At 45.7% G+C, this 14,388-nt stretch overlaps 1 protein-coding gene across 5 annotated transcripts in view; it reads right to left on the minus strand.

The window, feature by feature from the left end:
* Positions 1 to 7,951: 7,951 nt before the first annotated feature.
* SOBP (sine oculis binding protein homolog) overlaps positions 7,952 to 14,388 on the minus strand; it is a 118,849-nt gene continuing 112,412 nt past the window's right edge. For all 5 annotated transcript variants that reach the window (XM_013948909.2, XM_067293905.1, XM_013948908.2 and 2 more), the window contains one exon: positions 7,952 to 8,032. The gene's annotated coding sequence lies outside the window, so the exon portion shown is untranslated. The remainder of the gene's footprint in view (positions 8,033 to 14,388) is intronic.

Consider the following 14,388-nt stretch of genomic DNA (forward strand, 5'->3'; position numbering starts at 1 on the left):
AGGGGGAGTGGGCAGAGAGGAAAAAGACAATCTTTGTTTCTCGTCTGATTGTCCACACAAGGCTGCACTGAGGTCACGTGTCTTTTTTTTTTTTTTTGGTCATCTCTAAGATAAAAGTTTGCACCTCTCTGGCCTTGGAATTGCCTTCCTGACGCTTATATTAAGTACAGAAGATATATGTCCAAGAATCAGGGGCATAAGTTTGTGGAGCAGCTCAGATTTGGAGTTCTTTTCATCTTTCTGACATGTGATACCGTGACATAAGCTGCCTGCAGTGGGGTTGCTATGCAGATATACAATTTCTGAAAAGTTACACCAGGAAAACTAAAACCTACCGATGGATTTAGCATTTCACAAAGAAGCAGGATAAAATGTGTAGCAGTTAGACTAAAAAGCTAAAAAAGGTGAATTAAACTTTCATGAAAACAATCTCCCTAAAAAAGGATCAATAATATAAAAGTGTCTTGTTACATTCCTAGCCTTTGGGCTGCTGGCTTAATCCAGCTACTGTATATAATAAAGGAGACACTGTGTGTTTAACGGCAGGAACAGAAAGAAGGGGGAAGTACTTGGGTACTGTTCCCCCTAATTTCATCCTCTTCCCCCCTCTTTGTTGCTGCCTTGCAATGATTTTATTTTGAAAAATGAAGACTAGAATAAAAAATATGTTGTCTGAGGCTTCAAGCCAAAAATGTGCCAGCACTTTCCCTTCCCACCCACCCCCCCCAAACTCCTTAGGCCAAAAGCCTTAACAAAAGCTGTTTTCTGTTTGGAAGATCTCTGGGTCCTTCACTCTCTTTCCTAACCCGTAACACAGGAAATGATTTTATAATTCGCATTACGGAGGAATTCAGCTCATGGCCCCCACTCCCGCCCCGTTCTCTGGATGTCGACCGACAATAAGCCTGTGGCCTGGCACCCTTCCTCTCTGACCCTTTTGTGTCAGCTCCTCTACCTGACCCTGCCTACAAATCATCTCGCTGCATCGCGCGCATGGGCAGGCGGTAGCCAGCTTGCCCCAGCATCCAGAGGCGCTTGGGCACGTGAATGCCTGCTAATGCTTGTGCTTAAAAACATATCTGCGAGCTAAAAAGAGGGCTGCTCCCGTGTTCCCACCAAAGCGTGACCTTTCATGTATATATTAATGCCTGTCAATGGGGTGTTGTTCCAAGGACCACACTCACAACTCGGAGGTAGTAAATCAGTGGTCCTTGCTCCTGCCCTGCAGTCCCAAGGTGGTGTGGGTCCATTGCTTTGCTTGTCCATGCCTCAGTTTCCTCTGAGGAAGCAGTTATGATCTTGCTGTATCTGGAGCAAGTGTTGTATTCATTTCTGCCAGAATATATTCCTGCTTATTAACCCATTTCAATTTAACTGAAGTCGTAGAAACTCTTCCATCGGGGTCCAAGAATTGAAGACTGTCTCCTGAGGTGCTCCAGAAGGAGGCTGCAGATAATATAAAGGTCTGGCAAAATCCAGCAGATGCCTAGCAGGCCTGTTGGTGCAAGTCCTGACCCAGCCAGGTCTCTAATACTGACCAGCTCATGCTGCCGGCGCTGCGGCCCCAGCTACCTCTGTGACCACCTGCCCTTCCCTGCCTTGATCCACCGAGTGCCCCACGGCGGTGAGGAGGACCACAGGGACGAAACAAGCCTCCACCCTGGAAAGGCAGGGTGGCAGTGCTATGCTAAGCATGTAGGTCCCCAGTTATCTCTCAGGACCCTCAGCCCTCTGATGGGGGCCAGGCCCCCCGTACGATGCCCAGGAAGAGCTGGTAGCATAAGGAAGGGTCTTCTGGAAGCTGCTGGGCAAGGGAGAGGGGCAAAGCCTAACAGAGAATTGGTGGGTAGGATTGAGGTGCTTATGCAGAAAACTGTGTCCACAAAAAATAAAGCTTTTAGAGGTGCTTCCTCTGTACATCTTAGAAGTTGTCCTGATCTGCCCTTTTGTTTCATAGCCTAGTGCCATAATAACAAATGAGAGAGCCAAGCTGACTTTACTTCTCTGCGAGGGGAATGAAACCTATACAGGTCTGCCTTCCCAGTGCTCCTGAGCGACCGGACTGTCACCTACTGGGGCTGGGAGCTCACATTCTCCATCCCTCCTATCAAATCTGTGCATGCCCTATTAAACCTGCAGCAGAAACCATTTAAACCACCACTGGGCCAAAGAATGAGACTGCAAAGTGAGCTTCACTCTGTGTTTAGGGCTCTCAGCTGGCTGGGGGAAGGCTGTCTCTGGCCTTTGATTCAAAGATGGGCTCTATAATAGATCAGTGCTTACTACAGCAGCTCTGCTCATTTCGGGAGCAGGAGCAAATCTCCCTTTTCCAGGAGAGTGCCCTCAAACACTAACCTGAGGGCTGTGCTCTTTCTCTGGCCCCGTGGATGCTGGATCCATGTCTTTCAACTAGAGGAGCAGAGAGTATTTCTCCTGCCCTTGTGGGCATAGCACATGGCCTGTTGGGAAGGTCATTAGATCTCCTCGATCCTGATCTGGGACATGGGAAGGGATGAGAGTCTCTCTCAACACCTTGTTTTGTATGAGTCTCTGTGGATTTGAATTCTTCAGCTGGAGAATCGAGCTGAACCCGAGTCTCTCATTCCCTCAGCAAGCAAGTCTAACCACAAAGCCTTTCTGGAAAAGAAGACAGCATTACTTCTTCCTCAAACCATTTTCTTTTACTAAATAGGTCCAGTGAGGTCTTTCAGAGAAAAAGTAGCCATGCTGAGAGGGGAATTTGAGACACATTTCTGTCCTCAGATTTCTTATTGGCTACTAATACCTGAGCTTTGCTTCTCGGTTTGGGCAGCGTCCCACCCACAGTGCAGACTGCTAGGATCCCACGCCAAGCCCTGCTTAGGAAGCACATGCAAGGCTGCCACTTCTCCCACAATACTGAGGTCCCTGGACATTCGATGTAGGGACATGCAACTTTTAGGTGCTTACATCATTTCTTGGGAAGATCCCTGTCAATGTACCTGGCTACCTGTCTATCAGTCTTTTACATCCTCGGAGAGCTATGTTTGTAAAGCAGCTTTCCTCCCCATAGCAAATTGAAAGTATAGTTTTATCCGCGTGCCCAAAGTCGTGAGCCACATGTCTTCTCCTGACGGTAGTGCTTAACTTGGCTTAAGGGGCTAAATATTCCCAGCTAAATGTTCCCATGTCCCCACCAAAGTGTGACCTTTCACGTATATATTAATGCCTGTCAACGGGGTGTTGTTCCAAGGACCACACTCGCAACTTGGAGGTAGTAAATCAGTGGTCCTTGGTCCTGGAGGGAAACAGGTGAAGTGACTGGGATACTTGCTTGCTCCAGTAAATAGATAAAGAGTTAGATACCAGGGAACACCTTCAAGAAAAGAGGCTGTTGGTGGCCTAAATTACTTGTTTTTTGCCTACTGGCTAGGTCAGTTCCTTGCAGTGGTGCAGAAGCCTATGTCCCCACAGGCCTTGGGTGCGGGATAATGAGTGTCTGTGCGCAAAGAGGACCTCCCTCCCCATCGCCTCCAAGGGGCCATGCTCCCACCCTCCTGGGAAACAAATGGCCAGGGGCCGTTGTTCAGCTGGCACGGTTGTGCTTCTGGGTGTCTATTTTTCCATCGTGTCCTATACTTTGTGGAAACTATTCCAGGGATGCTCACCGTGGCATTGCATTTCTTTGCCCTGTGCCACATAAATGAGAAGTAAAATGTATGTAAGCATATATAAAGCTGCTCTGCCCACTTCAAGATACTTGGCCAATTGTTACGTTCAGTATGAAGCAGGTGAACTCAATTTCTCATGCTCTTGTTCTCTCTTTCCCTCTCTCCGATGTGTGTGTGTGTGTGTGCGTGTATGTGTGCATGTGGATAAAGCCTAAATCCAATGTTCCTGTACTTACAGATCCCAAGGATGAAGCCGGGTTTGGGTGAGAGAGGAAAGCAAAGTAATTTAAGGGGCCATTTCTCCTCTGAGTTATACCTCAGTAAATCCAGAGTGATTCCAGTGGAATCAACCTGCACTAGCATAAGCAAGTTTGTTCTGAGTTTGAACACAGCATGTTTGTCATAGTTGTTATTAAATGATGCCTTTACATATTCCAGGCCTATTTTTAAAACAAAGGCAATGAAGTTAGGGCATCCAGTTCTATATATGGACACTCCAAATGGCACTGAAATGCCTCATGCATGTGTTTGGCTGAGTGTTGATTTGGGTGTCCAAATATGGACCTCAGAATGAGATATCTCACATGGATAAGCATCCTTGCAAATTTGGCACACAGCACTTATTTGAACAAAGCGAATTTATTTCTATCATTTAGTATGGAAAAAGCATGAAAGGCTTGTGTTTTATGGGACCTTCTTATTCATGGAATTGGACTAATCAAATACTGAAGTGTGCAGTAGTTCTTCTGAAAAAAATAAAGCCCTCAAAACCATCTAAGACAACACAGGAGGTAATTAATGCAGAGTGTTTGCAGCACGCAGACCCCCTCTTATTGCAAGGGCAAAATTCTTGCTGACAGCAAGAAATCGGTGCCAGCAGAAGGGACCTATGCAGCTTGATCACGGCAACCTCTCCCTCTGCCCTGGAGGCGTGAAGGGATGCACGCTGGGCCGGGTGCTTGGAGACTTGAGGCAAAGCCGCCTCTTGGCTCATGAAGACACGCTCTGCATCCCAAAATTGCACATGTCCAATATTACTGGAGTGATTTCTATCGCATACAGGGACCTTCCAGTGTATGTCCCAGTGCATCTGGATTTTCTTTGTCTGGCTCCTTGATGGTATGTTCTCCAGGAAAGAGTTTGGCTTGACTGCTGTGTCCTAGTGCATAATTAATAAATAATGTCAGCAGTGAGTGAGTACCATTCTGCAACCCTTTGCTGTGTTCCTGTTAATTGCAAAGGACCTTCTTATATCCTTTGTGTAATACACTCATTTTGTTGGCATTATACAAGGGATGGATTTGGCCTAAAAAATAAAGCAGGTTTCTTTTGCATAATGTATCATACCATTTGGTCTACATTTTGCTGAAGGTTTATGTGTACTTGGAGATTTCTCCACAGTCATGCAGCTGTAGATATTTTTAAAATAGCAAACAGTGAACTGATTCTACTGTTCAAATGAGTTGTTCAGATTTCAAATTTTGGGGTAAGTTGTTAAGAGCATGTAATGCAGGCAAATTTTCAGGAAAGCTAAGGTAAGCTGCGATCATTTGAAATGTGTGAAGCCAGCTTCAGCCTAAATCTCTTTCTTTACCTCTGCTGTCCTTATGATTTTTGACAAGCTGATTCCATTTCTGGAAAAAGCAGTTCACGAGAGAGAAAGATTTCTCTAAAGAGTCTGTTGTTTTTCAGAAGAGTGAAAATGTGTGCTAACAATTCTGGACCACTGACAAAAGCAAAATCAATACACACGGCCTTCATTTTACAGCCAAGTTCAGATGAATAAATAGAGATGCAGCAAGCTGTTTACTAGGGAGACAAGCTTTGCTCTATACGCCCTTCCAAGCAGGCATGCGTATGCTGTTGTTGTTTTCCTTACATGATCGGTTAATGAAATCAGTCAAAAAGTTACAGAGCTCACTGGACATTTCAAAACCCTCCCTCAGCAGCACTGGCCATGCTGGCCAAGAGCTGGGAAGTAAACGCTGTCATGCGGTATAGCTCAGAGCTCAGGACTGGCGAATATACTGCTATTACAAAGTTTGGGGGCATTCGGGAGGAGGTACATGCTTCGGAAGACCTGGGCTTGATTTCAGGAGGAGGTCAGGCATAGAAAAACCACATTCTTATAAAAGGCATGCCACACGGGCTCGATGCGCAGGCCCCAAATGCAGCACAAGCAAACCACCCTTGCCCTGATCCCCTTGAAATGAATGAAGCTCCAGCCAGTGCAAACGGAGCTCCCCTCTAAGACCAGGGCCTAACGCTGCTCCACCATTTGTGGGTTGTCTTCCCCAGACCTTGAACACTGCAGGAGCTGAGAGATGATCAGAAAGGAGAGAAAACGTAAGGAACAGAGATTCAGCCTCCAAGAACACTTGCGCATACTTTTCCGAGACTCCAAACTGACTTTTGTTTGATCCGTGACCACTCAGGTAGAGGAATGAATAACTGCATGCACAAAAAGGAAAAAATAAAATAAAACAACAGCACATTTAAGTGCATTTTTTTTCTTGGAGATTTATTTTGTTTTAATAAATCTGACACCAGTCAGGGAGAGAGAAAAGTGTTGTGAGCCCAAAAGGAAAGCAGAGCACACTGAGGGTGCTTCATATGCTTGCTCTCTAGACAATGTTTCATCAATATCTCTTTGAACTCTCTCCTTAGGCTCAGGAGCTGTTGGATTTTCCCCCCCTTTTTGTTTTTTTTTTGTTTTTTTGTTTTTTTTTTTAAAAAGCGAGCTTGCTCGCCCGGTGTGTTTTCCAAGCTTTCACAGCTCTAATAAATAAGGAGCACCTGTAAAACAGTAGCTTGACTTAAGTGAATCTGTACAAAGGAAAATATAGAAATACAGTATATACATAGTGCTCATAGTGCACCATCACTACAAGGCTCTGATTCAACTGACTGTGATACCCTGCTCCCAACACCACTGAAACTATCAGAGACACTGCTTCTGCAAACTGCTCCTCACTTCCCAGCAGCAGCCTTATAGAAAAGGTGTACTCTGAACCCTTGCGAGTGAACAATTGCTTTATTCGAGTTAGTTAACAGTTACACTGAATCACAAGGTGATCTGAATTTTTGGGGGGGATTTTTTTGTTTTTGATTTTTTTGTGTTTTTTTTTTTCTTTGTATTTGTCAGAATGGGATACTCCACGACTCTCTTACCAATTCAGTGCCAGTATAACATGCTCTAGTGTACTTTTGGACTCTTGGCTACAACTGTACAAGTGCACACAAGTAAATTCTACCCTGTTATCCTCCACCCACTGATTGAGGATCGAATTGCACATTTCTCTTAACCATGACAGGAGAAAGCAAACAGTGAAACAGAATCATGGGGGATCTTTCTCACTTTACCCTTGTTTTCATTGGTTTGTCCATACCATTCTAATTATCATGAAAGGGCTATGCATATGGAGAGATTGTCTCACTGCCTTCCTGGATCACTGAAAACCATCAGGGTTGAAATTTCATCCAAGTCTTTCGTGACGCCCAGCAAATATTCCCCTCAGATTATTTTACACCTTGAGGGAATTTTGGTCTTTAGTTCAACACTCTTGCTCTGTTCCCAAATGGGGCGCTATTTAGGGGAATTTAAAGAGAAAGCTGAGAAGAATAAACATTTACTGAGTTCTCTTGGCATTCAGTCTCTGAAAAACCACAGTATAAACTATTCATGCTGCTTCTTACATCTGTCAAATCAAAAATTAAAAGCCATAAAAGTGTAACACTGAAAATATGGCATTAGAAAGGATAAAGGTGGCCTTTGTAAAAATAACAAGGAAAGTATATTAGCCAATAAAATATTCTAACTCTTCATTTAAAAGTGCATCATGGGTAGGACAGAGATGACTCTGAAGCATTGCTACTCCAGTATTACCCCTTTCCCCCATCAAAACTTGAATAGGTCCAAAACCATACAATGCAAATCACGATTCTTAGTGTAGCAGCAAAACCACAGCAGTTTTTCAAAACAAACAAACAAAAAAATCCATATCATTGTCCAGTCTCAAATATCTGAACTTCGAAGTCAGAGAGGGAAAAGTACCTATGTTGGTCCATGTGGTTTTTGAAACCAGGGTGAAAAATCCCCCCCAGCAAGAAACCAAGAGGAAAAAGCGTTCCTTGGAGGAGAAGAGGGGGTGGTGGCAGGAATGCTGAGCACGCTGCGGGGGTCCGTGCTGTGCTGTCTTCTGGGTCAAAGGCACCCGTGGGACTGAGGCTTCCTCGGAGGGACTTCATGGCAGGAAGCGGCTTGATTTGCTGGACTTTGAGCTGGAGGGGGTGGTGAGCGGCCCCGCTGGTGTCAGTTGGTGATGTGACGTGGTTTGCTCTGCTCCCGTTCTCCATGCAAGGTACCCTGTCAGCACATGTTCCTGTAAAGCAGACAAGAAAAGCGGGTCAGAGGTGGCGGGAGGTGGCTCACTGCAGGCTACGCAGGCACGGGCACAAGCCCAGGAAGCACAGGCAGCTGGGCACGGGCACAACCCTGCTGCTTCAGCCTCAGCCGGGCCTCTCACTGCAAAGGACCATCAGCAAATGAAGCCTCCTTTGCAGCGAGGCTGCTGGAAAGGAAGGAGGAGGAATTCCTGTGATAGAAAGCTGGAAACTGATATAATAATAGTTCATTCTCTGTGTTTTATAGAGCGCCTTTCATCCTACAAGATCACAGGTGAATAATGATACTTTGCAATTATACAGTACCCTTCACCCCTTAATCTCAGCATGTGTTACAGAGCTGGGATGTACCATTATCTCCACTGCACAGGTGGGAAAATGGAGTGAGAGAAGGAGAAACGTTTGGGCCAGGATCCCAGAGCACCTGGGATGGTGAGAGGATGGGAACAGCACACACGTCTCACAACTTATAGTTGCTTGCTTTTGCTATTAGACCTGGATGCCTCCCAGAAAGTCAGATTTCCTCCAGCCCTTTAAAGGCAGTTGAAAATAGCACTTAGAATATTAAAACTGCAGTTTATTCCAATGCTCTATATGTTTCTAAAGCTGTCTGTAGTGCAGTCCAAGTGGCAGGGAGTTAGCGGACTGGGATTTCATTTAGTTCCCCTAAATAACAAATGGAGTTTCCCTTCTCCCTTCTTTCCTTTGCTTTGACTGAAACACTGAGCTCTCTGTCGAGGACTGCTCCCAGCATCACTACCATCAATATTCACATTCAAAGTGGTTGTTCATCTTGTGTGCATGCCTTATAGTCATTTAAGATAATTGTGCACTTTTGCTCCCAGAACCGTAAAGGTTTCTAGAGTTATTATGAGCATCAGAGAAATGCTTGGAAACCTTCTCTTCACAGCCTGGCCTCCACCCTCACTTGCAGAAGAGGGCATGTCTACACCACACATCCCAGGGCGCTACAGAGACACCCACGCTGGACAAGCTAGATGGGATCTCAGGCACAACAGAGCCACGTCAGTAGTACAGCTAGACAGGGCTAATGCGTCTCACTGAGAAACTGGGAACAATACCTGGAGACAGCTCCACTTTCATGCAAATATGAATCCTCCAGTAACAGAGCTAACTCCGTTCAGCTATCTCCTATGTGTGCCATGCATACAAACTGAAGATACCCCTCTATGGCCTTTCCCCAAATCCTTAGTCATGCAGATAAGTGAGATATACTCAATATCAGCCTATCCAAGCTACAGTGACGGAGGTCAGGACTGAGCTCCCCCATCCTCAGCCCTCTCTTGGGATGGCCTACAACTGGCAACCTCCCACTTATGCCACCAGGATAGTGGCTGCAGTGCTGGAGAGGATCACGACCAGCAAAGCACTGTGACTGACACTGCTTAGTCTGACAAACAGAATTTGAATAAAGGCATCTGAGGACCCAAAGCAGAACTGAGGATTACTCTCACTGAGGTAGAGTGCTACTGAGATCTGATACTTTCAGTGGTAAATGCATGCACTTCCGTGGACAATGTATAAGAAGAGAACAAAACCCTTCACTGCTAGAGTGGATCACAGAATTAGGCAAAGAGTTTAATTCATGACCCCTTGTTTTATCTAGGGGATACTGGGTGATATGCCATGAGGTCATTTGCTCCTGCTTTCCTTGTCTCTTGATCATGTAGTTTGCCACCAGGGACTGTCCTGTGTATCTAAGCAGCATGCTTTGGATGTTGTCTCCTGAGGTGGAGTCCACTGTCCCCTAATGTCACAGACTGAAATTCCAAAGCACAGTGTTAGCCTTCATTTTGGCCATGTTTGGGTCACGTCTTCCTTCTCAGTCTGCTCCGTGATCTTTCCTTCACACTGATTCCCCTCTGATCCCTCTCATTGCTGTGCTCATAATCCCCTGCCAAACTTCCACTCTTCTCCAAGCAGAGAGTGGAGGCACACTGAATATGTTGACCAGCACGAACTCCTAGAGCATGGGGGCCACTATATCTAGGCTGAAGATTAACATTTGGGATGTAGGGCAATATGCCCAGAGGAATGAGCTTTGTGCATACAGAGACAATTGTAGACAAGAGCTAGACTGAGAAATGGGGTATATCCACTTCCTGAGCACTTCCCACAAAATATGTGACTGCTTTCTGTCACTTTCTTAGCTTGAAATCTTGCTCTGAGATCAACTAAAAAAGGAAGCAGGGGAAAAAAATCTATAGCCTCTCTATAAAACCTCAGCCTGCACTTCAGGTATTTTGACTGTTCTTCTGTTTCCATACATCAACGGAAATGAATTTCCATCCTTCACTAATCAGCCTCAAATGGCATAGCACTGCACAGAGTGATAGGTCATTTGAGAGGAGGACATAAAAATGTCTACTAGCCCTCAATGCTTTCTGTTTGGAGCAGTTAGCTGGCTTTGTAAGACCTGTCCATTTTCTCCTACTGCAGATAGACTCAGGGTAACACAGGGCAGACGGGAGAGAAGTATCTTCCCCTGTGCCTGGTCCATATATCAGTCACCTTGTTTGATGAATGTATCTTTGTAGCAATCAAGTGACAGAATAAAAACCCATATCAGGCATAGCATGCAGAGTTTTAGAAAGAAATGAGAACTTTCTAGTCATCACCACTTCACAGTTAGATGTCATACACCTTGTGCCAACACCAGCATGCATGACCAGCACAATGACATCAGTTATTTATATCTCCCCACAGAAACAAATGACTTTTCAGGAGAGCACCAGGAGCTCTTCAACCCAGCTGAACTTGCACCCAACACACATCAAATGTTGCTTATCAGACAGAAAGATTGCATCACCACAAAAGAGTAATTTTCATAATTGTAAAGTCATAGAGTTGAGTTTCTGTGAGTTGCACTGGGTTTTGTCTGCTTTCCAAAGCTAAACAGGGGTTCAATGGAAGGCCACGTAGAAGTCAGAGGTTGGGCTGCACTCCCAAGCCAAAGAGTCAGCGTGGAAGAGATGACAAGAAAAGGAAAAAGTAGAAAGGTTCCTTTCCACCTCAGTGTTGTTGCAGGGGAAAAGAGGAGAGTAACTTGGCTGAACGCTGACCTGGCGCAGGCAGGTAACTTGGAGGTTCACCTATGCAGCTTGGATACAGACACAGGGCACCTCTGAAGAGTAGGTGAGAGCCGCACTAATGCCCTCTGCAGCTGCTAGTCATAAACTGAGCAATAGGCAGCTGTGAAACAAGCTGCACCAATGGAAAGCTTCCTCTTTGGTTTCTGCCCTGACACATAAGGTTTAAATCCTTACATAAATACTTATGGTTGCTCAAAACACCACAGAGTTAGAGCTTGGCAAGGCACACTAATGACTAGGGCAAAGCTTCCCCAGCAAGCTTTCTGCTTCCCTTTCTCCACCTTCCCAGCTCTTTTCCAGTTGCAGTGGCTGCTTCAGACCTACAACCCTCCCTCCTGGGCAGCCCCTGGGATTGGTGGAGCAGGAATTTTGGCCCAGTTTGGTAGAGCCAGCTGCTAAAAGTGCTCCTAGCAAGCTCCACTCCCCGTTCCATGCCTCCATGCCCAAGGAGCTGCATAGCTCACCTCAGAGGGTAGATCCTTCTCCTTATCTCACATACCCAAGCACCAATCCATGCATCCCCACTCCTAGTGCTGCCCCACTGGTTGGGTGTTACTATGCTGGCAACACACTCCTGCTGGCAGAGACAATAGCCAAAAATATCTGCTTTGATTTGGTTCCTTTCCCCAGTCATGTCCTACCTTCTTAGAAGTGCCATGCCATTGATATGGCTTTGGACACACGCATGTGTGCACACACAATTTTTTCCATGGTTACTCTCATTCTCCTCTCCATTGAATATTTCTGTCTCCAGATTTGCGACATATTGTTCAGAAAAAGTATAGAGACTGGGTGGGAAGGGGTGAGGCAACGGTTGATGTGGGCTGGCATGGCAGAGTTTTCCATCATTTAGCACAACACTTCATTCAACTGGACAATGAATGCTGAAGCTGTTGATGTGCTAGAAGATGCCTAGTTCATCTGGGACATGCATGGCCCTAGAGTAAAGACATAGCAATTATTTTCTCAGGGAAACTACACTGACGATAAACCACAAGAGTGCAGCTAAAGTCAGCATTGGAGCAAGCTCAGCCCTGGAAACACTCTGGAGTCATCTGTTACTTGTAATAGTTCTGTAATTTAATTTTTTTTTTTAGCAATTCTTAAAGCAGTTCAGGCTTCCTCATTAGAACCTTCCCCTTTGAATACTTAATGATTTATCTTTCCCTGAACCAACTGAAGGGATGCCTCATTGTAAGAGTCATGGGAGGCCTTTTGCATGAATGGGATAATAACTTGGCTCCTTATACACCATCCCTTTCCAGGCAAACTTCCCTTGATTTCTAAGGTGGTATTTTCCTCCTCCTCTGGTCCTGCAAGCTACGACTCCTTCTTAACTTTGGGTCAGATATGCAACTCTAGCACTTCCACCTACCAAAAAGAGAGCTGCAATCTGAGCAGACATTGTGACTTCAAGGAATGCACTGGGGAAAGGCTTGGGATTTGTCCTCCTTATATGTCCAGGAAGAAGAAGTGCTGGGGGCAGCTTAGTCATCCCCTGACTCTGTGCCTGAATGGTGGTGGGGAGGGACTAGAGGCTGTGGTTGCAATCATATCAAGTGGCTTTGTAATCAGGGAAGGACTTTGAGGGAGAAACATGAACTGGAAAGTAGAAGGACTGCTGTGTAATGACTCCTGCTTCTGTGCATCTATTCCTAGAAAAGTCTTCAGGGAAATTGCACCAGTTCACATCTACATTTGACCCCTTGCTGGCACATTTAGTACCATCTCTCACTAAACTTTTTCAACATACTTTAAATTGAACCCTGAAACTAGCTACTGAAGTTGGGGACAGGGAGATATGTTACCATGCCCTTGTTACGTAGCAAGGAAATGGAGGAAATACAGTTCCAGGCTCTCCTTTGTGCTCCTGCATGTCACAGATGAAATGCACTCTTAAAAAGCGGGAGCAAAGGGATCATCACTGTGGAAGAGACCCAGAGAGCTACCAACAAGATGTAGGCTTAGTGCTCCCAGATTTACCAGGCTGCCAGTGATATTGAAGAGAAACAAGATAGAAATCCAGCCCTCCACTGTACTCAAAATCTGTGGCAATCTTTCAAGCCTGGCTATCTAGAGTCTGCTCTTCACTGCGTTTGTTCCTGCAGCCAGGCTCTGCTGTAGAGTGACAGCACAAGGCAAAGGTAAAAGGTGTCTCTTTCTTTGCCCCATTATGCATTTCCATAAAGACGGTGCCAAATACAAGCAGGGCCCCCAAAATGGAAGTGGTGTTGGCCTGGGTAAGCTTGCAGCTCTTCTTCATAGCCAGTGGAAATAGGATTCCCTAAATTTAGCAGTGAGCAGCCACATACTTGGATGAGTGGCCTGGGCCTGTTGTAAATCCTTTCCTGCATCATAAAGCAGTAACACAATTTTGCTGTTTGACTTGTTCTACACAGACACAGGGGACAGGGCACATCCTCTCCCCCTCAGGTTTACATTTGCCCAGGCAAAACCACTGCCACTAGGATCCCATGCTCCAACATTTTTAAACTTCCATTTCTCCATGTCACTGTCACTGTTCAGCCTTTTGTGAAGGCAACTCCACACCAAATCACATTGCTTTCTCCTTACCTTGCCTCGTGTTTCTGAGAGAGCAGAGGTGGGTGCAAGCATTTGCCAGGGCTCACTAACTCCAGCCTGGGGAGACTTTGTGCTCCTTCCCAGGAGGCAAGTAGCCCAGCAGGCCCGGAGTTGGGTGCTCTGAAACACACCTTGGAAGAGCCTCTTGTCCACCAACCATAGCGGGGGGCAGAGGAGACCACTCTCGGTAAGCTAAATTGAACATTTGGGTTCAGTTCCCCAGATTTCAGCATCAGTGTTGCTCTCAGGCTTCTTTACTGGTGTCATCCTTTCCCAGCTATACCACTTTCTATAGTAGCAGTCTCCCCAGAACCACTCTTTTTTTTTCATATAATCTTATACCCTTTCAAAGAAGTCCCTCATGTTTTAATTCTTTATAGAACAAATGCTCAGTGAGTTCATGAAACTCACCTTCATTTTCAATCTGAGCTAAAGACAAAACCAGTGTCAACTAGTTCCTTCTGCCCAGCCCCAGGCAGAGACAGGGGGTCTCTGCTTTACCCTTTGGGGCATTTGGAGATACATACTCAAGTCCTGCAAAGCAGAAAATGCCATCGCAAATCCAGACTTCTAACCTCAGCTGTACCACGTGCTATCTCTGCCCGTGACCATTCAGCACACCACAGAGCCTGCCTGGG

Source organism: Apteryx mantelli, chromosome 3, assembly GCF_036417845.1.
Source record: "Apteryx mantelli isolate bAptMan1 chromosome 3, bAptMan1.hap1, whole genome shotgun sequence".
Lineage (NCBI taxonomy): Eukaryota > Metazoa > Chordata > Aves > Apterygiformes > Apterygidae > Apteryx > Apteryx mantelli.